The 27,670-nt window shown below is 49.7% G+C and overlaps 1 protein-coding gene across 10 annotated transcripts in view; it reads left to right on the plus strand.

The window, feature by feature from the left end:
* Positions 1–27,670, plus strand: part of ATP2B2 (ATPase plasma membrane Ca2+ transporting 2) — a 374,078-nt gene that overhangs the window by 74,991 nt on the left and 271,417 nt on the right. For 9 of the 10 annotated variants that reach the window (XM_036079860.2, XM_036079863.2, XM_036079864.2 and 6 more), the window contains exon 2: positions 8,291–8,335. The exons of the other annotated variant lie outside the window; for it this stretch is intronic. The gene's annotated coding sequence lies outside the window, so the exon portion shown is untranslated. The remainder of the gene's footprint in view (positions 1–8,290; positions 8,336–27,670) is intronic. 10 annotated transcript variants of the gene reach the window in all.

Here is a 27,670-nt window from a genome sequence, read left to right on the forward strand (position 1 = left end):
TGTTTAAAAGGGCCCCCAAGTGCAATGCTAAAGTGCTGTCTAGGGTTCCCAAGCCCAGAAGGTTGTGGTGCATCTTGTGGAGAAAATGCATGTGTTAGAAGACGTTCATTCAGGCATGAGGTACAGTGCTATTGGCAGTGAATTTAGTGTTAACAAATCTGCAGTAGATATTAAATAAGAAACGCTCATAAAACAAAGTTCTGTACTGACCAGCTGATGAAAATACTATGAAGAGAGGTTCTCAGGAACCTCACCCTACATTTTCCCTGGGAGCAGTGGTTGGCTATTCACTAATTCAGTGTTCATGGAGACTTTATAGGACCTGCCTTGGTCCATGGGGCTGAGATTGAGTTTTAGTGTCTTGAGGGACCACATTGAAAGGGGACAGGGGAAGTCCTAATAGACCTCACAGGCACACTCCCCTGCATGTTAATTATTTGCCAAAGCTTGGATGAGAGCTGTTCCCGGCTGCTATCCACTCTTTGGCCACCACCCGGTCTGGGACACCATTGTCTCTTGTCTGGACACTGGCATGACTGCCTCACTGCTGTCAGCCTCCCCTCTGGGCTTCCTATATCCATTCTCTACATTGCAGTGACCGGTCCCCTTACTCTTCGACTTTATGCCCTTTAATGGCTTCCCATTTTTCCCAGGAAAAAACCGAAAGCCCTGCTGTGGCCCATGAGTTTCTGGGTGGTCTGGCCCCTGTCCACATCTTCAGCTTTATCTGATACCACACTGCCCCATGCTTTGTGCTCCAGTCACACTGGCTGCCTCTCTGATCCTTGAACACACTGCACCCCTGCTGCTACATGGCCTTTGCACTTGCTAAACCTCTCTCCCTGTCCCATTACCCACTCCCCCACCTCCAACACCTATACCTGCTCACAGCCTGTGTGCCCTTCAGGTCTCAGCTCCCGTCACTTTCCTGACAACCCTGCCCCAGAACAAAGTGGTCTCCATGATGTAGCCACCACCCCCATTACCCTTTCCCCTTCACAGAACATATCTCAGTGATGTTTCACATTTACTTGAATGACCATTTGGTAAATAATCATCTCCCAGACTTTCAACTCTACAAGATCAGACATCAGGGCTGCCTTGGCTCACCACTGAGTCCCCAGAGCAGAGGAGAGGGCCTGGCACAGTGTAGATGCTCAATAAACTTAGTAAGTGAGCAAACAGCCTTTCCCATGTTGCCCGTGGGGGCAAATCCTACTGGACAAGATCCAGGCTCTCCCTTGCAGTTCACAGATTGGAAGGACTATGAGCTAACATCTGTGGAGCCCAGCCACGTACATGGATGATCTTTAATTTTCACAGCCATCCAACAAAGTAGAGAGCTAGCTAATACGTCCCCATACTGGAAGAAAATGATGATAAGGCTCAGAGAGATGGGATAAGTGGCTCAAGGTTGCATAAGTAAGGGGCACCTGGGTGCTCAGTTGGTTAAGTGTCTGCCTTCAGCTCAGGTCATGATCTCTGGGTCCTGGGATCGAGTCCCATGTCAGGCTCTTTGCTCAGTGGGGAGTCTGCTTCTCCATCTTGCTCTTCCCCTTCATCCCATTCATGCTCCGTCTCTCTCTCTCTCTCTCTCTCTCTCTCTCTCTCTCTCTCATAAATAAAATAAAGTCTTTAAAAAAAAAAAGATTGCATAGTTAAGAAGGGTCATGGGCAGGATTTGCACCCAGGCCTGGCTGACCTGTGGTCTGAGCCTCCCCCTCTAGCCCTTACATTGTCTTCTCACCTTTGGGCTGTCCACACCCTGCACATGACAGTTGTATGTGTGAATGGATCCATCATTTAGGGGACTGAGGACTTGACCTCATGTCACCAGCCTTTCTGATGTCTTCTCATTTGAATACACTAGTCTTAAAAGCAGAGCAAGATGGAATATACTGGTTTCAAAGGCACTGTGGATTCTATTCTCAGGGGCTACTTGAGCACATCACTTTGTGCCTTTAGCACATCACTTTGCCAAAAGGTGCTCACCTCTTAAGGAAGCCAAGTCCAACTGATGGATGCCGTGCCTGCTGGCAGCGTTGGACATGGTCTAGGATGCTTTGGCTTCTGGTAGTTCCTGGGGGGTCCACAGGATGCTGAGACAGTAGGACTCGTTGGATTCAACCCCTTTATTTTACACATGGGGAAACAGGCCCAGGATAGGGAGGGAATTCATCCAAGATCAGAGAGTTTCAAAAGCAAAATGAAAAGCTGAGGCTCTGGCCTCCCTGGGCAGTATTGCTCATCTTTGCCTTGAGGTCAGGAAATGCCAGGAAAATGTTTGTTCTCTACCAGTCTATTATGGTATCTGAAATTTCACCATTAATTCTTTTGTCTTAGAGAAATTTTTGCTAGTTCTCTAACAGAATGAAAATACCCTTGGATGGGTTGAAGAGAGGAGGGATACCCTAAGTCATCAGCCAAACAATTTATTCATTCATGTCTTCATCCATCCATCTATCCACTTGTCTCTCCATCTGTATTTCCATCCTTACCTGACTCTCCATCCATCCATCCATCCATCCACCCATCCACCCCATGGCTCTCCCATCCATTCACCCATCCATCCATCCAACCCCCCCCTTCTCTTTCCGTCTATATCTCCATGTACCCACTTATCTGTCTTTCCCCTCACCCATTCACCCACCCACCCACCCACCCCTTTTACCAGATTCCCATTGAACACCAATTCTGTGAATGGCTACATGGAATAAAAAGATGAAGAGTCTCAGTTCTAGTCTCTGCAGAGCCCCCCGTACCCTGGAGGCAGCAGATCTGTAAAGCCACATTTCTCCTGCACTGTAAGGACCACACTAAGGGAGGTGTTGACAGCTTGGCTTTACAAAGAAGAGATGACCAAGCAGAAAGTGTCTGGAGACCCTGGGCCTGAGTGCATCACCCCAGCTCTTGCTCTTCATTGGCTGTGTATCCTTGGGTAAGGCCCTTCCCATCTGGACTCAGCGTACCCATCTTTGATGTGGGCAGGTGGACTCAATGAATGTTTCCCAGACTCAGTCATTCATATACCTCCCTCCACATCTGTAGATGAGATCGCCTGTACTGAAAAGTACTTAATGTTTTTATTCAAACGAGCTCCTTTTTTTAACCAAAATACATTTTAGGATGAAGCCTTATTGATACCATAAATGGAAAAAAAATGGTAACAGCTGTCATAAATAGAAAGTAACTGTAAAAATACTTGAAAAAGGAAGGCAAACTGCTAATGCTGTTAAATTCTACATAGACCTTGCTTCTCAGCGATGGAGGCCAGCTCTCCTTGGTTAATAGAGAACTTAGCAAACTCTGGAGAGGTGTTAAATGTAAGCTAGGACCCAACAGAGACTCTCCCCTTGGAATAGCCATTCCTTGGGGAGAAGCTTCCTTGCAGTCTGCTTCAAAATCAAGGAGTGGCGGTGGAGGTAGAGGCTACTCCTGCCCCAAAGCAGGAAACTGCTTTGGAAGCATCAGGCCGGGTGCCGTCCTGGCCACTTTCTTCTAAGCCCTCCCAATATGCCCTGGGCCCGGCCTCTCTTGAGAACTCACACCTCCCCTTCAAGCCTCCCGGGAGCCAAGGGTCAGGCCATGAGCCGGATTCTGTAACTCAAACCAGGTGGTATCTGCTTCAAATCCTGACCGAGGAGGGAAACCAATATGGAAATCTGAAGCTGTCCCGTTCCAGAGCTTGGCGAGAGTCAGGTGCTGCCTGTCACTCGGAGAGGGCCCTGACCCATTCTAATCTTACCTTCTGCCACCAGACTCCTCCACCACATCTCCACCACCCCTCATCCTTGACCCAGGCTCCCCAAAGCCCACGACAGTGTAGAGTCCCCAGCCTGTAGCCTTTCTGAATTTCCCTGTGGCATTAATAGGTATGATCAGAAAACGGTGTCTCTCACTCATGCCAAGGCCTAAAGTGCCCAAGTAAGTCTTCACACCCTTGGAAGATGGGTGGCCTGGTGGATGGAGCCAGAAGACACAGGTTTGGGTTGTGTTGTGCTCTGATGGCTCCCTGCACGTCCTTACCTCTGAGTTTCTGGTTGCTGCTGAGCCTCCTCCAGCAATACTGACTTCAAGGGTATTATTTACTGGAAAAAAATGTTCCATTTTCGATTCAGATTTCAGAAGGATATTTGAAATCTTAAAGCTGCTGCCAGCTCTGTTGAGGGACACAAAAAAGCCCACTTTCTCATCTAGCCTTGGCTCCAGCCTGGGGCCATGGCAGAGAGAGGTCATCTTTGCACCAACCAGCCCCTACCCCCAGATCTGAAAGGCCACGCCAGAATTGCCCAGAAGGGGGAAAACACAGCACTGGGCATTGCCTTAGAAAGTGCTTTTTCTCTCTAGTTAATAGTTATGGTCTCTTAGGCGGGTCGTGCAATTCTTTCTTTCCTTCTTCCCTTCCTCCCTCCCTCCCTCCCTCCCTCCCTCCCTCCCTCCCTCCCTCCCTCCCTTCCTTCCTTCCTTCCTTTCTTTCTTCTTTCCTTCCTTCCTTCCACCAGGGCTGGAGGAGGCAGGACATGAGCTAGAAAATCCAGAGCCCCTGGGACCTAATGACTTGTGACTTTATTGACTAAACAGAACTGAGAATCAGATATACCCTAATTGATGCCCAATTTGCAGAGAGAGAAGTTCAGGCTGGGCAAGACTTCCCACTGGAAATTAGTCCCTGAATTCACAAAGGGTGGAAGTACTTGGAAGTATATTTTCCAGGTCCCCTCTTCCGAGAAGCCTCCCCTGGTTGCTACCCCCAAGTCAAAATGATCCCTCCCCCAAAATTCTCACTCCAGGTGTTTTGTAGAACCATTTTACCCTTACTCCATTCTTTCTTGCAAGTTTTGTGTTAGCCAGTGTGAGATCCTCACTACTTTATAAGCAGTTTGAGAGCAAAGCTGGTGGTTTATTCTTCTTTGCATGGTCAGCATTTTTCAGAAACTCACTGTGCACTGGACACGGTGCTCGGTGTTTTCCCTGCATCCTCTCCATTTTACCTTCACCACTGCCCCTCCCCCACAGTAGCTGTTTCTATCCCCATCTTACAGAAGAAAAAACTGAGGCTCAGGACGTTGAAGTGACTTGCTCAAGAAAACGGGCCAGTAAATGATGAAGCAGAGACTTGAATGTGGGCCCTTGTTTCCCTTTCTTGGCTGCTTGTGAAATTAGGCTGACTGAGTCGTAGATAATCCCACAGGCATGCTGCTGTCCTGGGGCAGTGACCCGAAGCCTGGTCTGTCCTGTCTCTGCAAGGCTGGGGTTGGAGCCCCCACATAGCAACCATGCTCCAAGCTCAGTCCTGTCTCAGCTTGTAGACTGTAAGAGGATCCAGGGTGTGAAGTGGGGTCACCTGCAATTTAGAAGGGCAGGAGGTGTAGACTGACAGCTGGCATGGTCTTCAGGCTCCCATACCCACTGCCCCTGTGCCCAGACTCACCCCAGGCCTTCTGGAGTCCTTGTCTCACTCCCCCTCATGTCACTCCAGAACTTTCCAGCTGGGGGGCTGCTGGTTTCCCCACCAATCACTCTCCATCTCAGCATTCACGTTTATTTGTGGGCAGAAAAAACCTGGACACAGAGTTCACAGCTGTTATTGGTATGGATGAAATTTTAACAGTGTTGACACTGAAGAACCATTCTCCCTGCAGTTCTGGTTTGGGCCAGGGGCTGGGGTCGGTCCCCTTTCTTCTGTAATTAAAAATTCACCAGCAAGGACAGCTTGCTCATCAATCTTTCATCTCAACAGTCTCTGTTGGAGAAGATGGGGGCACCACTGATGAGGCATGACTGGCTGCCCAGAGCTCCAGACCTTGCTACCATGTGCATGAGTTCAGGGCCTTGGGTGGGAAGCAGGTGGGTCCAGCTGAGCCTGGGGGGAAGCCCCTTGAACATCACCAGAAGGGTACTGGGCATGACAGGTGGCCAGTGCTGAGCTTTCCACCTCCTCTGACCTGAAGGCATTGGGGAGGGGCCAACAGAGGGTCAGAAAAGTGAATGTGTGGAATAAAATGGTCAGGAGGCATCTAAGTAACCACAGGGCTAGTCTTAGCCAATCAAAACTCAAAAGTTGCTAAGAGTAGATCCTAAATGTTCTCACTACAAAAAAGAAATGGTAATTATGGGACAGGATCTACAGATATACATGTTACTTAACCCCAGGGTGGCAATCATTCTGCAACTTATAAGTGTATCAAATCAATGTGTTGTAACTTACACAATGTTATATGTCAATCATATCTCAAGCTGGAAATATAGATATGATACATCTTCCATGTTTTAGCCAAGTATAAAAAGTTAATGGAAACTCTCCAGTTAAAAAAAAAAACAACAACACCACAGCAAAAACAAACAAACAAAACCTTAATGGGATAATATGTGTGAGGACCTCAGCATAGAGACAACCTAGAGAAAGCATCCTAGTCCCTGTTGCTAGTTATTGTAATTGTTGTCAATGTTGTTGCCTCTGTTCTAGAACTTACCTCCTGTGCTGGTTTAAGGCACGTTAGGTAACTTCTCTGGGACTCAACTTCCTCATCTGTAACATGTGAATTCTAACAGTACCTGCCTCCGATAGTTGGGGTGAGGAGTAAATGAACTGGGGATCCCTCAGTGTTGTAAAATCCCTATTGAGCACACCCAGCCTGACATCAGTCTCCTGGCCTGGTCAAGCCCTGGTGGGATAGGTTGGTGGGCGAACCAGACACTGGCTCTGCCACTTTCTGGCTGTGTGGCCTATGCAAGCCCACCCATCTCTTGGCCTCAGTTTCTCCATCTGTACAAAGCAGATGCCAGAGCAGGTGATCTCCTGAGTCAGTTCTGGTTCTCGCTTCTATGAAATTGTGCACATGGCTGCCTCTTGTCAGGCTCAAGTTTTTCCCAGAAGAGTTTTAGGGAGGGCAGTTCTCAGGTGACCACTTTGTCTCCATGACTGCTCTGTGTCAGCCTCATGCTTGTAGGTTCCCTGCAGCTCTGCTCCCGGACTCTGTGAACTCTGGGCTGGCTGTCTTTCCAGGAAGGGGACAGTCTGGTTCCATGGTGAGAGGAATTTGAAGAGTGTCCAGTGGAAGAGAACAGGCAGAGGTGGCAAGAGGACCTTAGGGCGTGGGCCGGGTTCCAGGTGCTGGGGGATGGCTGAGCAGGGCTCAGTCCAGGTGAGCAGAACAGAGAGATGTCAACTAATGAGTCGTTAGGGTGGCACTGAGCTCCTGACACTTGGTAGGACCTGGTTAGCCTTGGCTCAGATCCTGAAGGATGTGGGTCCTAAGGATGAACAGGGTATAGAGAGGCAGGGCCACTGTGCTGGACATCTGCCGCTTGCCCCTTGAGACCACTCTCCACCCTCTCCTCACTGCCCTGTGCCCTAGGAGATGACCTGTAGTCATCAGTGCACTTCCTCCCCTCTCTGGCTTCCTGTTGGCTTTAGCCAATGGGGAGCTCTAGCAGGATATAAAGTGAGGGGGCTGGGGAGAAACGTTAGGGTATTTAGTCTCCAGCTCTCTCCTTCAGGATCACCTTGGGGTGGCTGCTTGCCTTGACCCCAGGTGACAACTCCTGCCGGGCGTCCTCTCTGTGGCTGGGTCTAGAAACCATTCCCTCTTCCCACTCCCTAGAGGTGGTGGTAGCAGAATCCCCGCCTCTGCTCCCCCCAAGGAAACTGCACCACTCCTGCCCACACTTTTGTGAAGAGGTCCTTTATTAAGCCTTCAGGATCCTGCCTGGTTCAGCCCCCCAGAGCTGCAGAGCAAGGGTACTGGAAAGGGATGCAGGAGAGGAGGCAGCAGGGCCCCCACCAAAACCATGTCTGGAATCTGACTCCATTTTCTTACCCTTGATTACTCTGAGGGACCAACCTGGCATTCTCCCTCCAGACTTCTGGTTCATGTGTCTGGACCAGGAGAAGGGAAGGGAGGGGAGGGAGCCCAGGCCGGTCTGAAAGGGGAGCACACCTGGACTGTGCAGTCCTGACAGCAGACCCCCCCCCCAGCAGGGACGTCACCGTCAAGCACTCACGGGGGCCAGATAGGATGGGATTGGGGAGGATTTGTGGGCCCGAGCAAGCAGCTGACGTGGCTCCAGCCCATTGCTGGCCTGCTGGCCCATGGCCCAGAGGTGCAGCTGTCCCCAGAGGAGTCAGAAAGCCGGACTTGTGCATGAAATCCCTCAATTTCTAAATACCGGGATCAGTTCAAATATTAAATTTTAAACAACCAGATCTGAATCTGGCCACCGGTTTGTGACCTGGAAAATACAAGTCCCTCCGACAGACCTTTCTGATCTCTGTCTCGTTTGCTCGTAGGTTTCCCACACCCGGAGTGCAGACTGAGAGCAGCCCAGGAGATAGGTGAGTGTGAGAGCCAAAACCCCTGGTTCACCTGGAGGGACTCAGGGACCCACTCACACCTGGGCACATACTTCGGCACCATTATTGGACCCGGTTTAGAAATGCCTGATTTGCAGACCACGTGTCTGTACCACCTCCGCTCTCCCCACCCCTACTGCCCTGCCACCCCAGCCCTTCCTAACCCTCTTCCCAGCACCGGAGCTCTCAGCAGGCGCTCCCCAAAACCTGTGGGTAGCAGTGGAGGAGGAGGGAAGCCAGAAGCAGAGCTGAAGCTGCAGTTTGGGCCTATTTCCTGAATGTGATTTCCCCACTTCCCAGTCCCACATAGGGCCTGTGTGTGACCACTGTACCTCGGTGTGATATTCTGCCAAAATACAGGTGCGCCTGGATTAATATATGGTCTTTTGCAGTAAAAAGCAATATTCTTGTGTGGGTTACAGGGCTATCATATCAGTCATTCATACTTTAGTATCTTTTAATGCCATCTGATTATTTTTTGGTCACTACCTTGCTGGGGTCAGCCACACTGAGGGGTTTTTGATTTTGGAATTGAGAAGGAAGAGCCCTGCACAGAGGCTGGGGCAGCCAGGGTAGGGCCAGGGGCGACAAGGGTCTGGGGGTCTGCCGAGGACATTTCTGGTAGCTTAGTGACTATGTGGAGCTGGCTCTGGGAGTGCCATCTTTGGCCCCTCTCCAGGGTGGGTAAGTCCTCTGGGGTCTGTGACCTTTACCACCCGGGGAAAGCATGCCCTCAACTCTAAATCATCTGTTTACAAACATTTGGAGACCAAGCCCCTTGCTTGAGGGACTGTCTGGGAGTTCTCTGGAACAAGCCAGCTTGATTCCCTGCCAATGGCCTGGGCCGCTACTTCCCCAGCATCCTGGGAGAAATCATCCTTCCTCTGGGTGGCTGTGTGTGGAGCTGGCTTCACTCCTAGGTGGAATCAGCAGTTGCCCCAGGGTATGATCGGATAGAGCGTGTTCGGATAGAGCCCTCCCTACCCAACATCCCCTCCCGCCCACTTGTCACACTGCCCAAATCACCATCTGGGTCACTCTTTGGGAGAGGATGAGGAAGAAGCTTTGGAAACTTCCATCAAAATGACAACTGAAGGTTAGTAGTGGTTATTTCCAAATTGTGAGATGATACGCAATTTGAGTTTTCTGTATTTTCCATTTTATGTATCAAACACATGCTACTTTGATATTCCCCCCACCACCACCCCCGGATGCTATCCAGGGTGGTCTAGTGACCCAAGGTTTCTTGCGTTCATTGTAGAAATTATCTGACCAGATTGGCTCCAGCCAGTAGCTGGGCCTCAGGGAACTGGGATGTGGGACAGGTAAATTTTGATGGAGAAGCAAAAGGTGAAGCTGGGGAAGGATTAAGGAGCTGTCAGAGGTGAACATGGTCTCCTCCGATTCTGCTGCAGTGGTGAGCTAGAGAGCCAAATCATGACCTTTTTTTTGAAAATAAAGTGGACTTGGTTTGTTCCCTCAGTCAAAGCCCCACCTTCTTCCCTTTCCTTGCTAAGTAAGCAGGCTCTCACTTGAAGGGAAACTTTATTGTAGCCAGGGATGGACGTCACTCTGTTGCATTGACTATGGCCAGATAAGCTAGGTTTTCTTTATTCTTTCTTTCTTTTCTTTTTTTTTTTTTTTAAGATGTCTAAAATTACAATACAGACTCTAGGGAGCTTTCAATATGTGTGGTCAGAAATTGATAAATTCCCTAAAGTGGCATAACTTACTAGAGAGTTTTAAGAATTTTTAAAAGTTTCCTCTTTCAGAATGTAAGTAACCAGTAATTCCACTTCTGGGAAATTTGCCCTGAGGAAATAGCCTAAGATGTGTACAAAGATTTATCTACAAGGATACTTATCACAGCATTATTTATGTTTGTCAAAAAATAGAAAACAGTGTGTGTATCCAGCAGCAGGGGATTGGGGGAGCCCATTTTGGCACATGCAGATAGTGGAAGATTCTGGGCAGCCACTGAATATGGTTTGAGATGAATTTTTAATAATGTAGGGGAAAATGGTCATGTTTCAGTGTTATGTGAAAAGACGATTTGCCAAAATTTATCCTGACTACATTTTTTAAAAAATGGGTAGAAAGAAACAAGTAAGCAAGGTAGAGAGCAGAGAAAGAAAGAAGATTGGAGAAACAGATACCAAAGTGTGTGTATGTCGAGGGGTTAACAGGTGACCTATTTTCTGCTTTGTGCTTTTCTGCATTTCTAATTTCCCACAGTGGAATGTTCACTGTTTCTCAAAGAGCAGTTACAATTAAGAAAAAATTCTCTATCCCCCACCCGGGTGTGTGTGTGTGTGTGTGTGTGTGTGTGTGTGTGTGTACATTTTGTCAGTCTGCTGTATAGAAAAAAATTGTTATATTGTTACTTTTCATTCTAAAGCATTCTTTTCCTTATAACATTTTTTTAAACTAAAACCAATGTCAGTGCCACATAATGCTCTTCCATCCCTTGAACTGTGGTTCTGAGAGAGCTGGTTTTGGGGGCTGTATTAGTTTATTAAGACAGGCATAATAAAATACCACAGACAGAGTGGCTTAGACAATGGAAGTTAATTATCTCACAGTTGTGGAGGCCAGAAGTCTGAGATCAAGGTGTCAGCAGGTTTGGTTTCTTCTGAGGTCTCTCTCCTTGGCTAGATGGCTGCCTTCTCCCTGTGTCCTCATATGGTTAGTCATACCTCTGTCTGCATTGTCTGTGTCCTAATCTCCCCCTTTTTTTTAAGGTGAATTTAATTTTTTTATTATTAACATATAATGTATTATTTGTTTCAGGGGTACAGGTCTGTGATTCATCAGTCTCACACAATTCACAGTGCATAGCACATAGCACATACCCTCCCCAATGTCCATCACCAGCCACCCCATCCCTCCCACCCCTCTCCACTCCAGCAACCCTCAGTTTGTTTCCTGAGATTAAGAGTCTCTTATGGTTTGTCTCCCTCTCTGGTTTCGTCTTGTTTCATTTTTTCCTCTCTTCCCCTATGATCCTCTCTTATTTGTCAAATTCCTCATATCAGTGAGGTCATATGATAATTGTCTTTCTCTAATTGACTTATTTCACTTAGCATAATACCCTCTAGTTCCATCCATGTCATTGCAAATGGCAAGATTTCATTTTTTGATGGCTGCATAATATTCCTGTGTGTGTGTGTGTGTGTGTGTGTGTGTGTGTGTGTGTGTGTATACACACATCTTCTTTATCCATTCATCTGTGGATGGACATCTGGGCTCTTACTATAGTTTGGCTATTGTGGACATTGCTGCTATAAACATTGGGGTGCAGGTGCCCCTTCGGATCACTGCATTTGTATCTTTGGGGTAATTGCCCAGTAGTGCAATTGCTGGGTCAGCTTTTTGAGGAACCTCCATACTGTTTTCCTAATCTCCCCTTCTTAAAAGGGACACCATTCTATTGGATTAGGACCCACCTTAAGGACCTCATTTTACGGTAATTACCTCTTTGGAGACACTGTCTCCAAACACAGCCACATTCTGAGGTCCTGAGTGTTAGGACTGCAACACATGAATTTGGGGGTCACACTTCAGCCTATAACAGGGACAGTCTATTCCCAGTGACTGTGGCCAGTATTTTGCAGAGCATGGAGCTTAAAGCTGGAGTGGGAGCTGGGATATTGATGGAGAAGACATTGTCCCTGCCTTTAGGAGGCCCCCAGGGAGGTGTGACGCAGACACTGAACGCAAGCACCTCAACTCTCCAGCAAGACCCAGCAGCAAGAGTACGACCATTCCTGGTTGTGTCCAGCCACCACAGATTGGCTGCTGAAGGTCAAGGCAAAAGAAAGAGTTGAGCATACAAAAAGATAATTTTATTAAGAAATTCTCAAGCACATCTACTGTGGTGAGAACCAGCAAGTTGGCTACAAACAATCAAATCATTCAAATGGACTTCTGGACATTAAAACTCAAAATTTTTAAATAATTTTTCTAAGCATCAACTCAAAAGTGAAACTGATTTATCAGATCAATGGTGGAGAAAAGGAACAAATGAGCAAGTTGGGTGTGGAAGGTTGTGGGTGTTGAGTTTAGTAGAAGCAAAGATGATTAGGTTGGAGAGTAGTGTGAGAGCTGGAGAGAGGCTGAGGCAGGCATCCAATGGCAGGCACCTTAGATTTAAGTGGAAGGTAGTAGGGAGCTGCAGCAGGCTCTGGAGCAAAGGTGGAGCAGAATGAGAACAAAAGTTAAGAGAGACTGCAACAGAAAATCTAGTTAGGTAGTCTTTGCTGAAGTGCTGGGATGAGGGTAGGGTCTTGATATAAGTTCTAAAAGCGGAGCTGCAGAGGAAGACTTGGGAGATGTTTGCACTATTTCATTTTTCCGGGCCTTTTTCCATGCCCTTCCCTCTGCTTAATCTCCAGTGTGGCAAGTTCTTAAGCATCCTTTAAGGCCCCATTCACGGAGCCCCTCTACTCTGAAGCTTTTCTTAACCTCACGGACAGACATTCCTCTTGGGATCAGCCCCCCGTTAAAGCACTGACATAGCCTGTCATGGGGATCTGCACATCTCCCTGTTCACTGCCAGGCTTCACTGGGCTGAGAAGTGGTTCTCAGTGAGTGTGGGTGGGGTAAGATTGGTGATATAGTCAGTGGTTGGATGTAAGCTGCATAAGTAGTTGGAGCATAAGAGATTCAAAAATGATTCCAAGGTGAGTCTGTAAAATTTTACAAATTATCAAGTTCCTATTATGAGTGTGGCACTGGTGAGAGAAGAGTGACTTGGTCCCCACCCTCATGGAGCTTATAGCCTACAGTGGGTAACAAAATAATAATGATAAAATGATGAATGCTGTGAAGCCCCCAGTCTGCTAGGAGAGCCTGATGGTGGGGGAGGGGTGGTGGAATCGAGGTGGGCTTCCTTGAGGAGGTGCTTATTTGAGGTGAAATTGGAGGATATATGAGGATGCATCTGTCTGAGCAGGTCATAGATGTTCGATGATGGACCAAGATGAAGGTGAGGAAAAGGGAAGTCCAAATAAGGAGAAAAGGGATTCCTGCAAAGGTACTGTCTGTGCAGAGATCCTGCAGTGAGGGAGAAGCTTTGGAAATGCAGAAGCTGAGCATGCCTAGAACACAGAGAGTAAGGGGGCTGCTGGGGAGATGAGAGGTGAAGGCAGGAGGACAGCATCATAAGGCCACCATTGTCAAGGTTTGGATGGTAGTCTGAGAACATCAGGAATCCACCTGAGGCTTATAGTCAGGGAGCGATGTGAACAGATTTGTGTTTTCTGTTTTTTTAAGATTTTATTTATTGATTTGCTAGAGAGAGAGAGAGAGCGAGTGAGAGTACAAGCAGGGGGAGTGGCAGGCAGAGGTAGAAGCAGGCTTCCTGCTGAGCAAGGAGCCCAGTGCGGGGCTCGATCCCAGGACCCTGGGATCATGATCTGAGCCGAAGGCGGCCACTTAACCGACTGAGCCACTCAGGCGTCCCAGATTTGTGTTTTTAAAAGACTGCTCTGGCTGCTGCTATGCCAAGCATGGATGGCTAGGAGCAGGAGGGGGATCAGCGGGAGGCTGATGCAGTTGTCCAGGCAAGAAACGGTGGTCACCTTGCCTCGATGGTGACTGTGGATGATGAGAAGGAGACAGAAGGGAATGACTGTCAAGATGTGGACAGAAAGAGAGAGAGAGCAAGGATGACTCCAGGTGTGGATTTAGGCAAGGGCAGAGAATAGGGCATTTGCAGAGATATTTGGGGGTGCTTTTGCCAGACTATCACCCTACACTGAGCTCCAACATTCCAACCGCTGGCCCCTCAGTGGGGTTGTCACTCGCTGTGACACCAGCACGTCGGCCGGCGGGGACAGCAGGACCTCAAGGTCCAGAGAGGTGAAGGGGCTGCCTGCCCGAGACCCAGGGGCCAGACAGGGACCTAGGACAGTGCCCAGCATCCCGGAGTTCTTGGGGGATGGTTGATTAAGAAAATCTGACCCACCAAGCAGAAAAACTGGGTTTAGCATTTTCCTCTGACTCAGTAAAATCTCCTCTCTCAGTACCTTTCCTGGGAGACTGAAAATCCACCATTATTCCTAGACATCCACTTGGTACTGACTCTTTATTCCTTGTCCAAATGTCCTGAGACTTCCTTCCCTGATAGATATTAACACAGGCATAAACTAAATAACATTAAATGGGCCTTCTCCCATCTGCCTCTCATGGGACCCTCACAGTGATGCTGGGACATGGGCCAGGAGGTATTAGTATTCTCCCCATTCTACAGATAACAAAACTGAGGTTTAGGGAGCAGATGCCACTTGCCCAAAGTCACACAACTCAGAAATGGGAAAGACAAAACTAAAACCCAAATTAGGAGAGTCCACCTTCAGTGCATTTTTCTCAATTGTGTATTTTGTCTTCAATCTCTCGGTAACTTTTGAAGTAAATGACCTGGCACATTTTGCTTTCAGAGCATCTGTTTGTTGCCTGCTAACAAAACATTTTTTTTCTTTTGCTGAAACTGTTTGAACTCTACAACCCTGTTGTGATTCCTTCCACACCTATGTAAATAAATCCTTGTAACAGCCAACTGCAAAGCAAAAGATTCTGAGACAGCACATCGTCCGTAAGAGACATTTTCCAGCAGCTGACCAGCAAGTGGTGGGAGGTGAGGTCCAGGAGCTTGGTGAGGGGCTAGATCATGAGGACTTTGCCTGAATTCCAGGTGGGGATGGGGCATGTGAGATTTTGAGGAGGGGAGTCGGGGGAGGGGTGCTGACTTACACATGAACAGAAACCCCTTGGCTGCTTTGTGGAGAGGAGACTGCATGGGATAGAAGTAGAGTCCATGGGACTGGGGAGGAGGTTGCTGTGGTTTTTAGGTGAGAGATGATGGTGGCCATGGAAGTGGGGAGAAGTGGCCCCATTCTGAATGGATGCCTCCTGGGGTGTGTTCTGACACCAGCTACAGTGCTGAAATTTAAATGTGACCCTAACCGCCCAGAGTTAGCACAGACCCCACAACTTGAAGGACACAGTTCCCAATAAGACTGCCCCAACTTCAGATGCCAGCCACAAGTGGGGTCCTTAGACTAACACACTTCTGATGGGCTGGCTCTAAATATGGGGGTTCCTATAGCCCTCTCTGGCTTGAAGATTCACTAGAATGACTCAGAACTCAGGAGAGCACTATACTTGCAATTACAGTTTTATTATAAAGGATATAGATCAGGACCAGCCAAATGAAGAGACACATAGGCAAGGTCTGGCAGGGTCCCACCAGAGACCTGTCTGACCTCCTGGCACGTTGATTGTTCACCAACCAGGAAGCCTCACTGAGCTCCGGTGTCTAGAGTTTTTATTAGGATTTCATTATGTTGGCATGAGTGACTGATTCCTTAGCCACATGATTAAAGTCAGTCTTCATCCTCCCTCCCCTGGCTCAGAGCCCCAGTCCTCTAATAACGTCTAATGGTCTTTCTGGTATCCAGCACCCATCCTGATTCAGCTTATTAGCATAAACCCAGGTGTAGTCCCAGGGGTTCATGAACAATAAAAGACACCTCTATCACTAGGGAAATTCTGAGGATTTAGAGTCTCCCTACCAGGAACCAGGGACAAAAGTTAGTCATATTCTTATTTATAAACAGAGTAGATGCTGGTGCCGTTTACTGAGACTAACAAAAGACTGGAGGCCAGGGGTGGGGGCTGGGCTAGTAGGTCTGGTTGGGGGAAATGAAGGGTAATATTTTGGACATGTTGACTTTAAGATGTTCATTAGACATCCAAGTGTGGAGTTGGCAGTTGGATCTAGGAGTTTGGAGCTCAGGGAGAGATCAATATATAGATCATATTTGAAGCCCCAAGACTGGATGAGATAACTCAGGGAGTGAATGTAGTTGGAGAAAAGAGCAGAGCTCTGTGCCTGCAACAGTTATGGCTGGGGGGTGGGGGGGAGGCGGGGCCCACAGAGGAGACAGAGGAGGAGTGGTCTGAGAGGCAGGAGAGCACTGGGTCCCCAGGCAGGTGTTTCACAAGGAGGGGTGATAAAGTCAGTGCTAAATGCAGCAAGTTGAGTAAGTGGAGGACCAAGAAATGGCCATGGGTCTTGGCAAGATAGGGGCTGCAGTGACCTTGAGCTGAGTGGCTTCAGAGGAGGGGAGGTAACAGTAGCTGCCTAAGGAGGGGACCAAGGTGAGAATGGTTGATGAGGAAGTGCAGACAGAGGGCAGGGCCCCCACCCCACCCCAGGGGCTGTCAGACCTGTAAGGGTTACCATGGGAGCTGTCCGGTGCTGACTGCGTCCCTACTTCGGGGCCAGGAGTTAGAGGCATCCTCTGGGAGCTCAGAGTGTGGCTGGAGACAAGACACAGGAGTCACTATCCACATAGTAGAACAAAGGGAGAAAAGTGGGATGTGGGATGACAGAGGTGTAGAGCCAGGAGAAATCACTACTGATTGGGGGTGATCAGGGTGAGGCATTTTTGTGGCTTACTGGCCTTCCCGTGTGCCTAGGAACATGCTGAGCCCTTGAAATGCGTTATCCTATTTAATCTTCACAGTACTGGTATTGTCCCCATTTTACAGACAAGGAAACTGAGGCTTCTAGGGGATGAATCACTTATCCAAGGTCACACTCTTAGGAATTGCCAGAGATAGAAGTTAAGGCAGATTGTAAAGGATTTTTACAGGTAAAGGTAAAAAGGGAGCAGGGGGATAGGCTGAAATGAGAACAGAGACAAAAAAAGCCTCTTTGAGTTGGGGGCAGGGGGGCCTGGCAGAGTCATTTGGAACAAGAGTGGGACAGGTCCTAAGTCCCATCTAAGTTACTCAGGAGAGGGACCCAGTTCCCCCTCTGGAACGCCATTCTGCTCAGGTCACTGGCAGTGTGGCCTCCAGCAGGCTCCTAACCCCTCAGGCTGTCTTCATTGGTAAGGGGAGGCTAACACGTCTCCACCGGGGTTGGGCACGGATGCAAGGGCTGGCAGGCTGAGGCAAGGGAGAGCCTGGGAGGAGAAGAGGGTGGGGGCTGGCCTCCAGTGGTGTATGGGGACGGGGGGCTGCGGGCCAAGAGACAGGTGTGGATCCCACACACCCCTGCCTGCCCTTCAGCCAGCCCACTCCGCCCCTACCACACCCTCCCCCGGGGCAGGGTTGTGCCTCCACTGGAAGTTCTCATCACCCCTGCTCTGCAGAACAGAAACAGTGGGCCCTGCCCACCCCTGCCAGAGTGCACAGTCGTGACGTAAAATAACATTTGGGGAGAAAGCATTTAGCAGAAATGCCCAGCAGAAACTAGCATCATTCAGGAGTAGACGGGAACCACCAGTTCTAACAGACAGACAGATAAAATAAGGAGAATGCTTTCTGAGGTGGGCTTTGGCAGCTATTTGGTTCTGAAACACCTGTAAGCCGATAAGGTGTTCCCTTCCCACCTGTGAAATGGGCACATCCCGGCTGATTTAGACTACATGCCACCTGCTGAGGACAGCACAGGGAGGCCAGCCCGGTGGGATGTGCTTCTGAAACCTTTTGTAATTGCTGAGGGAGCTTTCCCCCTGGTCTCTCCAGCAGTGTGCATGGCTCTGCTGGGCCTGATGCAGACACTTTGCGGGGGCCCTCCCTATTTCACAGAGGAATAGACTGAAACCCAGAGAGATCGGGCCAAGTTTCCCTCCAACCGTTGTTGATATTTCCTCTCTAAATCTTTTTATACACCATGGAAGGGGGGAGGGAAGGAGGGAGGAAGGAAAGAATAAGAAAAAAGAGCATATGGGGAAGGAATAAGACCCAAGGTGTTACATGGATTTGGGAGGATGGAGGGTCACCTTTGTATTCAAGAAGAATATTAGGAACCCCAGTTCATCAGACAGTTGGAAAGGGAGGGAGGAGGGAGGCCTAGAACATTCTTAATTTGGAATCTGTCAAGCCATTCGCTTTATCTGGACATCCATGACCCCACTATGTCACTCTCCTCACTCTACTCATATAGCCAACGTGTTGGTGGTTTAGTCTCAGGTTGCATGGGGAGAAGCATCTAGAAGGAAAAAAAGTACTTAATGATACGCCCCAGAGGAAGGGGCTCGTAAATGTGGGCCAGAGGCCTAGATTTGGAATGCCTAGGATCTAGGGGCAGGCAGTTCATGAGGCTGGGGCATGCCTGGTCCCTCCAGCTCTTGCCCATCCACATTGGACAAGTGCAGGGCCAGTTCTTGAAAAGTGAGTACTCCACTCTCCCAGGGGGGCTCAATGCTAACTTCCAGAAACCCTGACTTGTGTGCCTTCTGGGCTGGTTCCTGGCTATGGGTCATATTTCACAGCTTTCTGGAACTTCCTTACCTCATTCTTGGTGTCTTCCACGAGTCCCTTAGGAGATTTGAAGGAGGGGACAGTTAAGAGAGCAAACCACGTGTCCTGAGCAGCCGCCGAGAATAGAGTACCACGCCAGGAGTCTTGTGCACATTATTTAACTTGAGGCTTGCACCACTTCAGGAGGGTGTGGGCATCACTCTCTCTGTTTCACATGCAGGCAAACTGAGGCTCAGGGAGGTTAAGTAGCTTGCCCGGGACACCCCAGCCAATAAGTGGGGGGAGCAGAGTGGGAAGCTAGGTCCACAGGACCCCAAGCCTGGGTCTAGAGTCTGCCTGCTGCTACGTGGTATGCACACCCACCCTCCCCCTCCAGCCTGGGTCTCTGACATTGATCCTGCCCTTGTCTCTGGACTGGCTTGGCTGTTCCTTTCTCCTTCCCCTCCATCATCTTTGCAAGCCCCAAAGGCCCATTCTCCTCAAATGCAGTTCATGTCAGACCCCACTTCAGGAATCCCTTGGCTCAAATCCTGGAAAAGCCCCCAAGGCCCTGGAAATGCTCCTAAATTGGACCTCTCCAAGAATAAGCAAAGGGGATGAGAGGCTCTAGGAGACCAGAGGACAAAATTGATTGGTCAGGGCTTGAAGGAATTGGTTTTGAAGAATGTAATCATCAGACCTCCAATGCCAGAGCTTGGAATAGTGGGTCAGGAAAAAAAAAAGAAAAAAGAGTTAAGAGAGACACAAGAAGGAAAAAAGGCGGATGGGGAGAAGCAAAGGAACCAGGAATGGTTAAGGAGAGTAGACTAAGTCACAGGTTCTTCCTGAACTTTGGGAATGTGTCTATCTTCCTGAGATATGTGTCTAACTTCCTGAGCCTAATGGGAATGTGAGGTGACTTTCCAAGCAGCACTATGGTAGGGGTTGAACGAGAGGGAGCTTGGGTCGTTGAGGAGTGACCCAGTAGCATGGGTCACTTGGTGTCAGGTCACATGGTCCACTCCCCAGGGACTGAAGGCACTGCAGTGTCCCAGTGAGGTTCACCTCATCAGCCCCAAGTCATCCAAAGATGTTTAAATCACAAATGAGATCCACAGCACGTTGTGAGTTTTATACCCATTCCCATTAAAACAAAACCAGAGACCTTCCAGGTAAGAGAGTTAGTTCTTATAGGGTTAACCTTCAGTTATTTGGAACGGGGCAGGGTTGGGGGGGAGGCCTTCCCTCACACAGACCATCAGAGGCCCTTCCTCCACCCCATCCACTGGCATTCCTGTGTTAGCAAATGGTTTGCTCTCCAGCCCCCACTGAGGGCCTTGTGTTAGATGTTGTTCTTTAAATTTCCTGTTTTTTTTTAATTTTATTTTATTATGTTATGTTAGTCACCGTTTCTTTTTATTCAAACTTGCAAAGCTCCCAGCTTCAGCCAGGCGCGCGAGGAGACTTGTAGTAGCAGGACTGATCGAGGCTGGGAGGCTCCTTGTGGCTGCCAGAGCCGCAGTCCTGGGTGGGGGCGGCCGTGGGCTCTGCAGCAGCGGCTCTGTCCACCTCTGCTGCTGGCAGCCAGAGCTCCGTAGGGCTCCTCACCCTGCAGACCCTCCGGGCCGGAGTCTCAGAGCCCTGGCGCACGGGAGAGGCCCGCTTCTCCTGCACAGCTGGCCCCGGGCAGACTTGGAAGGGTAAGTGAGAGTCCGCAAGTGCCATGCACCCACGGAGGCCAGGAAGGAGACCCAAGCTCTGGGACTTCCAGAAAAACAAAGCTGATAAAGCTGTTGCTGCTGAGATTGAAGGAGGAAACAGCTCAAGAGCCTGTTCCTGGTGATTCTATGAAGCCGCAGCAGGACTTGGCTCTGCTCACACTTGAGGTGGCCTAGAATTCTGGGGAAGGAAGGTGGCTATTGGCTCACACCCAAAACAAGGCAGTTATAGGACTTCCCCGAAGGACTTTAGCTCCTTCCTTCATTCTTTGCCAGATGTTTTCTGAGGACCGAGTACATGCCAGGCTCCCTGCTGGGCACCAGGGGGTTGAAGGAGAGCTAGAATGAGGCCTCTACCCAGAAGTGCCCCTAGTCTTGCCAGGGGAACGGTTGCTTAAATAACTGTAATATATAAGATGTACGATAGGAGAGGGTCTGCCAGGGGCAGGGAGAGGCCAACTGGGCCTCAGGGTACTAGAGAAGAATTTACAGAGGAGGGGCCATTTGGGTTGGGTCTTGAAGGATGAGTAGGAGTTCTTCAGAGGACAAAAGGCAGCCAAGATGTTATGGGTGACTGCAAAGAGGTTTGGACATACAAAAATGTAATAGTGTGTAGTGACAGGCTCGGCATGCCTGAGGAGAGGCTGCAGAAGATGAGAAGAAAAGACTGATAAGGCCAAGTCGTGAAGGCCTCAAATGCCAGGTGAAGGAGTTTTGACTTGATCGTATAGGCTGACAAGAGGCATTGAAGATCTTAAAAACAGAGGTGTGATGTGGTCAGTTTTACATGTTAGAAAACTCAGTCTGGCTACCATGTGGATGGGATGAGGAGGGACACAGGGAGATGACTCCCCCCCCCAAAAAAAAAAAACTGTGTCCTTTAATTCATGGAGGCCAATGCTTTAGACCAAGGTAGTGGGGTTGGGAGCTCTGCTCTTTTCTGAGTTTGGGTGGCAAGGCTGGGTGGAGCACCAACTGTGAGGGGAAAGGAAGAGTCCGGGATGATTTCAGAGTGGACCGTGGAGACTGGATGATGGGGGCCTCTTGATGGGAGAGGGGAGGAGGGAAGAGTTGCAGGTGGCGATGGAAAGAGAGGAGAGGTAATGAGCTTGAATGTGGCCATAGGGAGCTAGAGATGCTAGAGGGATATCACTTCAAGACGGTGTCACCACGGGCATCCTCAGTCCCTTATGCCAGCAGGCTCCATGGTACAACCTCTGCAGCTGCCAGATCTCTCATGCCCTCACCCTCCAGATTGCTAGCCCTCCCAGTGTGGTCACTGAACTTGTGATATCAGCCAGCAGTCAGACAATAAGATCTTACCCTGCACCTACTACATGCTTCACCTGTTCTTCACAGCCTGGGCCTAAATAATCCTGGGTGCAGGTATGAGAAAGGGGTGCCATGTCTCTGCTGAAGGCAGGTTTGCCAAATAGTAAATGGGAATGCTGCTGGGCAGGTTGGTGGTGCAGAGTCTCAACTTGAAATTGGACATACAGAATGACTTTGTGTCCTGGCTAGGTGCCAGGAGACCCTAGACATGGTACCAGAGGGAGGGGGGCAGACTGCAGGCTGGCTCATTGAGCATTGCCTTGGCCCACCACTGACCCTTCTTCCGGGAGGCCAGGAATTCTGCTTGGTTTGGGGAAAAAACTTTGCAGGTAGGAGAAAGAAAAACTTTGGAGAGAAATTGTTTCTAAGGTGGGAGGCCCCAGTGCTGGAGTCTAGGTGTGCCCAGCCTTGTGGGGGGATCTCCAGGTAAGAGTTACCAGGACGGATAACTCCATTGCTGGGCTTTCCACTGCCCAGACATATTCGGTCGTCACACAAGGGGATCAGAGAGGTAAAGCAACTGGCTAAAGTCACACAGCTAGCACAAGGCAGAACTGGGTCCCTGCCAAGCCTGGCCGACTCAGATGAAGGCTTTCTCCTCCCCCTCCACCAACCACCATGCTAGTAGTGCACCTTGGCCTCTGGATGAGGCTGAAAAAGACAGAACCCTTGAAAACAGTGTGAGATTCATCACAGGATTACCAAATTAAGTCTTTTTAAAAAAACATAACAGTGATTGGGAACAGTAAAGGAATATGTGTGTGTGTGTGTGTGTAGACTTGTTCATCATACTTAGATTTATTGAGCACCTATGATGTGCCAGACCCTGGGGATACAGCAGTGACCAAGACAGACACTATCCAGGCTCTCAGGGAGTCATGAGTAGGCATATGAGGGAGGGTCTTACACATAAGCCGGTATGCAACGAATATACACATATGCACACTTTAGTGATCTAAACCAGTGTTGTAAGGATAGACACATTTGCCTCAAGAGACACACACACAGATACACGCCCCCAGTGCTCACACTCATGCATATGCACACCCCCACGCACATGTGTTCACCCACAGGCATTAACTAAGGAGAAGGAACTGGACCTGCAGCCCGATACAATAGCCAGGAGAATTTGAAGTGCAACCTGTCATATTTCACTATAGAGACCAGTACAGGACCACAGTCCAGGCTCCTATCTGCACCCCGTCTGCCAGCCAGAGGCCGGGGTCCTGGAACTGGATGGTGCATATTGCGGCTTTGCCCAAGAGACTGTGCCGAGAATTGCCACCACCATCTATTAAACAGGCCTGGGCACTTGGCATGCACCGTCTCTTTGCACATTTACTCCACCTCAAGATGTGGGTATAGTTATTACCCCCATTTACAGGGAGAAAGTGAGGCTCAGAGAGATGGAGCATCTTGTCTGAGGTCTCATGCAGCTCACACGTGGCAGAGCCCAGACTTGAACCCTGAACTCCTCCTTTGGAAACAGCAGCCCAGTGTTGGTGCTGCTCAGGATGACCCTGATGCCCTGAGCCACCTTGGATGGTGGAGTCCTCAGGTCTTCCTGATACTTCCTGACAAGCTGAGGCCTCCTGGGACATGGGGCACCTCTTTCCTGATGCCCCAGGCCTGGTTCCTGGAGCCATTGTCCAGGTTCCCCCCAGCATGGTCCCTCTGGGCAGTGACTCATCAGGTAGGAAGAAAGAATCTGAGCCTAACAGGGGCAAGGAGACAACTGCTCAGCGATAGTGAACAGGCCAACTTTGCAATCAGATCCTGCACCTCACTGCAGGCTTAGTCTCTCCATCCATTTAATGGGGATAATAATAGTCTCCTACATTGGGTTCTGTTGAGCATTAAATGGGATAACACATGTAAAATGCTTAGTCCAAAGCCTAGCACACAGGCTCATTCTGTTGTTTAGTTATTCTTAGCATCTGTCCATCCACCCATCAAAAATTTTTATGGGCCTATTTAGTGAGAGAATAAGTGTGCTATGCTCCAGAGATAAGGGGCAGGCTCACATTCTAGTGGGAGAGACACAAGTATTAATAATGGTACTTTGGTGCAAGAGATGCTGGGAAGGAGATACGGGGTACAGTGGGGGCACAGAAGGCTGAGGTGCATTCTGTCAAGAAATAAGGGGAGTGCTAGAGTAGAGTCGCAAAGGAGGGGGTGTTTTTCTGTCAGAGTGAGAAAGGGCATTCTGGGAGGAGGGACAAGCAGGCCAAAACTGAGGACAAGAATAGTCAGATGCCCTGGAGAAACTACATAGAAAGACCAGGAGGAGCTGGTTCTACTATCCACAGAGCTCAGGCACATGATCTAAGTTGGAGAAGCAGGCTGGGGTAGGACAATATGGAGCAGTGGGCACTGCGGCCAACTGGAAGGTGTTTGACGGCTCAAAGGGGGAAGCAGGACTCAGCTTCAGGCAATGGTTGCTGTGAAGGAAAGCTGGCCCAGTGTTGCCAGGTCTCCTAAGTTTTTAAGAGAAGCCAGGAACCCGAGTTTTTATGTGAAATCTCCTGACTTCGAAACATTGGTCTAACACTGGGAAAGCCAAACAAAATATCCCGGGGGCTGCCAGTTTGCAGCCTCTGGTTTAGACTCTAACAGTGGGGTGTGGGGCGGCATAAGAGGAGATGAAGCTTTGTGCTGGCAGGCCTGTGTCTGACAGCCGGGCGAGGGCCCAGCACACATGCCAGACCCAATCAATCAACGCTTGTCTGAAAAGTTAGAGCAGACTGAAGTTTGAGGCAGAGGACTGAAAGAGACAGCGAGTGTGTTTTGCGGCCATCACTCCACATCTGCCACGTGGAGGCAGAGAGGTAGGACAGGATGCTTCACAGGACTCCAGGCAGGAGGTCCTGGTGGCCAGGGTCAAGACTGTGGGGAGAAGGAGAGGAGGGACTCGAGAGGAATCACATCTCTGCAGATTGGAGAGTACAGGAGAGGGGAGACCAGGGTGCCTGCCAGCTCCCTGGCCCACAGGGATGACTCAGTGCTGCTTCTCACTGAAGTGGGGAATCTGGGAGAAGTGCGTGGGGGCAGAGGGAGGAGGGCCAATGAGTCTGGTTTGGGCCATGTTAAGTTTAGATGCCCGTGGGACACCCAAGGGAAGATATGCCATTTGGCCAAGCATGCAGCTCTCAGGAGAGGGAGGGCTGAAGACTCAGAACTACACCCCCACCCAGATCTCACCCCCTTTCCAAGGGCCTCTAAGATCTTTGTTCTCTTTTGGTTGCTCTTTGGTCTGAGAGTTGAGAAGTTTCTTGCTTGGATGTCAGTTTGTGTTTTGTTCCTAGAAAGGCTAAAGAAGGAGAAGGTGGATTGGTGCTTAATGCCAGAAGAGAAATCTGGGCACACATCAGCTCTGTTCAGTTCTCCCCACCTCCGCCCCATGCCGTGGCAGTCAGGGGAGGGGGTGGGCAGAGAACACACGGGAGACTCAGGCCCCATAGGCACTGCCTAATAAAATCTCATCCCCAGGAGCCAGTCTCTGAGCTCTGCTCTTCTGAACTCTTGCAATGGGATTTTACCTGCATTCGAGAGAAGCAAAGGATTTGCTAAGCAGATTGATGGTTGAACAAGCCCATTTAAGAGAGCAGGCTTTTAGCAGCATCATTTGCATTCCAACAATGAGTGTACAAATTATAAATGACTTCTAATCTATTTTTAAAGCGGTTTTAAGACTTCTCATCTGCTGTCAGGAATGTCACTGAATATACCAAGGACATCCACAGCAACACTGCGCTCCTTTTGAAAAGAAACTATTATGTTAGAGAACTCACCTTTGTCGAGCATCTGCCAAATACAAACACTGGGCGCTGTGCTAGGCATTTCAGAGGCATTGGATCATTGAGGCCTCCTGACGGTCCCCAGAGGGGTGGCACCGTTATCATTTCGTGCAGAGGAAAGGAGGCCAGGCTCAGAGAAGGTGAGCCACTGGTGCAGACGCGCTCAGCTTGTGAGTGCAGAGTCACCTGGGACTGCGGTCAGCTCTGAGTTCTTTCTAATACACCTCACAGTGAATTCTCCCTAATTCCAGTTTCTGTCCCTCGACCAGAACAAGGATGGGGAGAAATGGAGCTTCATAGGGTTTGGAGAGAGGGAGCTGAGAAGTCAGAGCAAAGAGAAAGGATACAGCCCCCAAAATGGAGGAGGAGGGAGGCTCCCAGGGCTGGTCCTGGGTGTGGCCTGGGACCTCCCCCGGGGGCAGGTCTTTCCCCTTGCCAGGCCTCAGTTTGCCCATCTGCAAAGGGTGGCATTTGTCCTCCACAGCAATGTTCCCAGCTGCGGGCGGGCGCTCGTGTTCCACATTACGTTTTTCACCATATTTGAAAACTGCACTCTCAGCCACTTAACTCTTGCTTTTGTCAGTTCACCACTGTACTCCAGGACATTATTCTAAAGGTAAACTTTATTATGCACTTAAATGGAATAGAATATCACTTGTCACACATAGAAGCTAATAAATACAAAGAAAAAGTAATAATGTGATTAAACTCTACTCAGCTGTTGTGGCCTGAGGTCTGCTTATGCTCTCTCTCCTCACCTCTCACTCCTTCCGCCTCCCTCCTTCCCTCCCTCTCTGTTTCTGTCTTGGTTAGAAGGGAGCAGGGTCTGCAAGTGCCAGGGGGCTGGGTGTTGAAGACACAATGGCCCTGAGCTGAGTCTCCCCTCCTCCAGAGAAGTAGCAGGCATGAAAGGGAGCTGGAGCCAGAACCCCTTTCCCACACTGTGAGGGAGCATAACATCGCCCAGTGCCTCCTGAAATGGCCTCCCTAGTCCCTGCTGTCTGGGGTAGTGCTCTGCAGCCAGAAGTCCTGTTATCACCCTCCCAGCACTGTCAGAGTCTGAGCTTGAGAAGTCCACAGACGACAGAGAAAGAGGGAGTGGGTGGGATTCCAGAACAGCCACCCTTTCAGTGACCAGGAGGTGAGCACGCTTCCCCACGCTTTCTCCCTTTTGATGCAGGTGGGAGGGGCAGAGGGGGCTCTGAGGGGGCTTCAAGCCAGCATTCCTTCTGCCCTCTGGGGAGAGCGCTTGAGCCTTGGTTTCTTTCTCTGCATGGTGAGACCCCTCAAGTGTGCCCTCAGTCACCTTCGGGGTGCGGCAGCCTGTAATCCCTGTAATCCCATATTAATGAATTTACATGCCCAGGAGCAGGCTTACTTGGGGGAAATGAAGAAAATGAAGCAAACTCCTCTCCCTCCCTGGCAGGCTGGAGGGGAACTGAGGGATTGCTCCTAAATGGGTCAGAAGTGCGTTAAGTCGCACGTCAACCCAGAGCTCCAGTCAGTCTCCGTTTGGGCTCTGCCCAAGTCATGGGTTTGTGGGTCCCCACTGGGACCCTCTCTGCTGTCCTGTGCAAGTTTCTGTGGCAGGTGCATGCTCATGAGCGTCCCCTCCTTGTCTCTGAGGGGCCTCCCCTACATGGCTTTGCTCAGCTACTGGCCTTGGGTAGGGGTGAAGAGGGGGAGGATCAGAGATGTTAGACTGAAAATATCATAGAGACCTTCTAGTTCATTGTTATTGCACAGCCAGGGAGGAAACTGAGGCCCAGAGGTCTGACCACCTGTCTAGAGCAGAGCCATGCCAGATCCAGGCTCTCTGACTCCGGGTCAGGTCCTCTCTCCCCGCATTCGTCCTCCTCTTCGGGGATGGGGGCGGGGGTGTGGGGGGTGAGGCTTCATACACTGTGAGTGGCTTCAGAGCCTGGCCTGGGGACCAGCCAGGTGGGCATTCCCATTTTATGGGCCTTGGACTCAGGATTCAAGCTAACTAGACTCACATCTGTGCCAGTTCTGAGTTCCAGAAGTGTCTTTGCTCACACTGGGCTCCAATCATGGCCCCTGGGGATACTTTCCCCCTTTCTGCCTAGAGATTGTGCCTACTTCCCCTGCCCTTTGCTAGGCTTGACACACAAAGTCTCCTCCCTCTTCAGAGATTCTGAAGCAGTCTCACCTGGGCAAGCCAGCAAGGCTGTGCAAGCTCCCAAGGCTGCCCC

This window comes from Halichoerus grypus, chromosome 1 (genome assembly GCF_964656455.1).
Source record: "Halichoerus grypus chromosome 1, mHalGry1.hap1.1, whole genome shotgun sequence".
NCBI lineage: Eukaryota > Metazoa > Chordata > Mammalia > Carnivora > Phocidae > Halichoerus > Halichoerus grypus.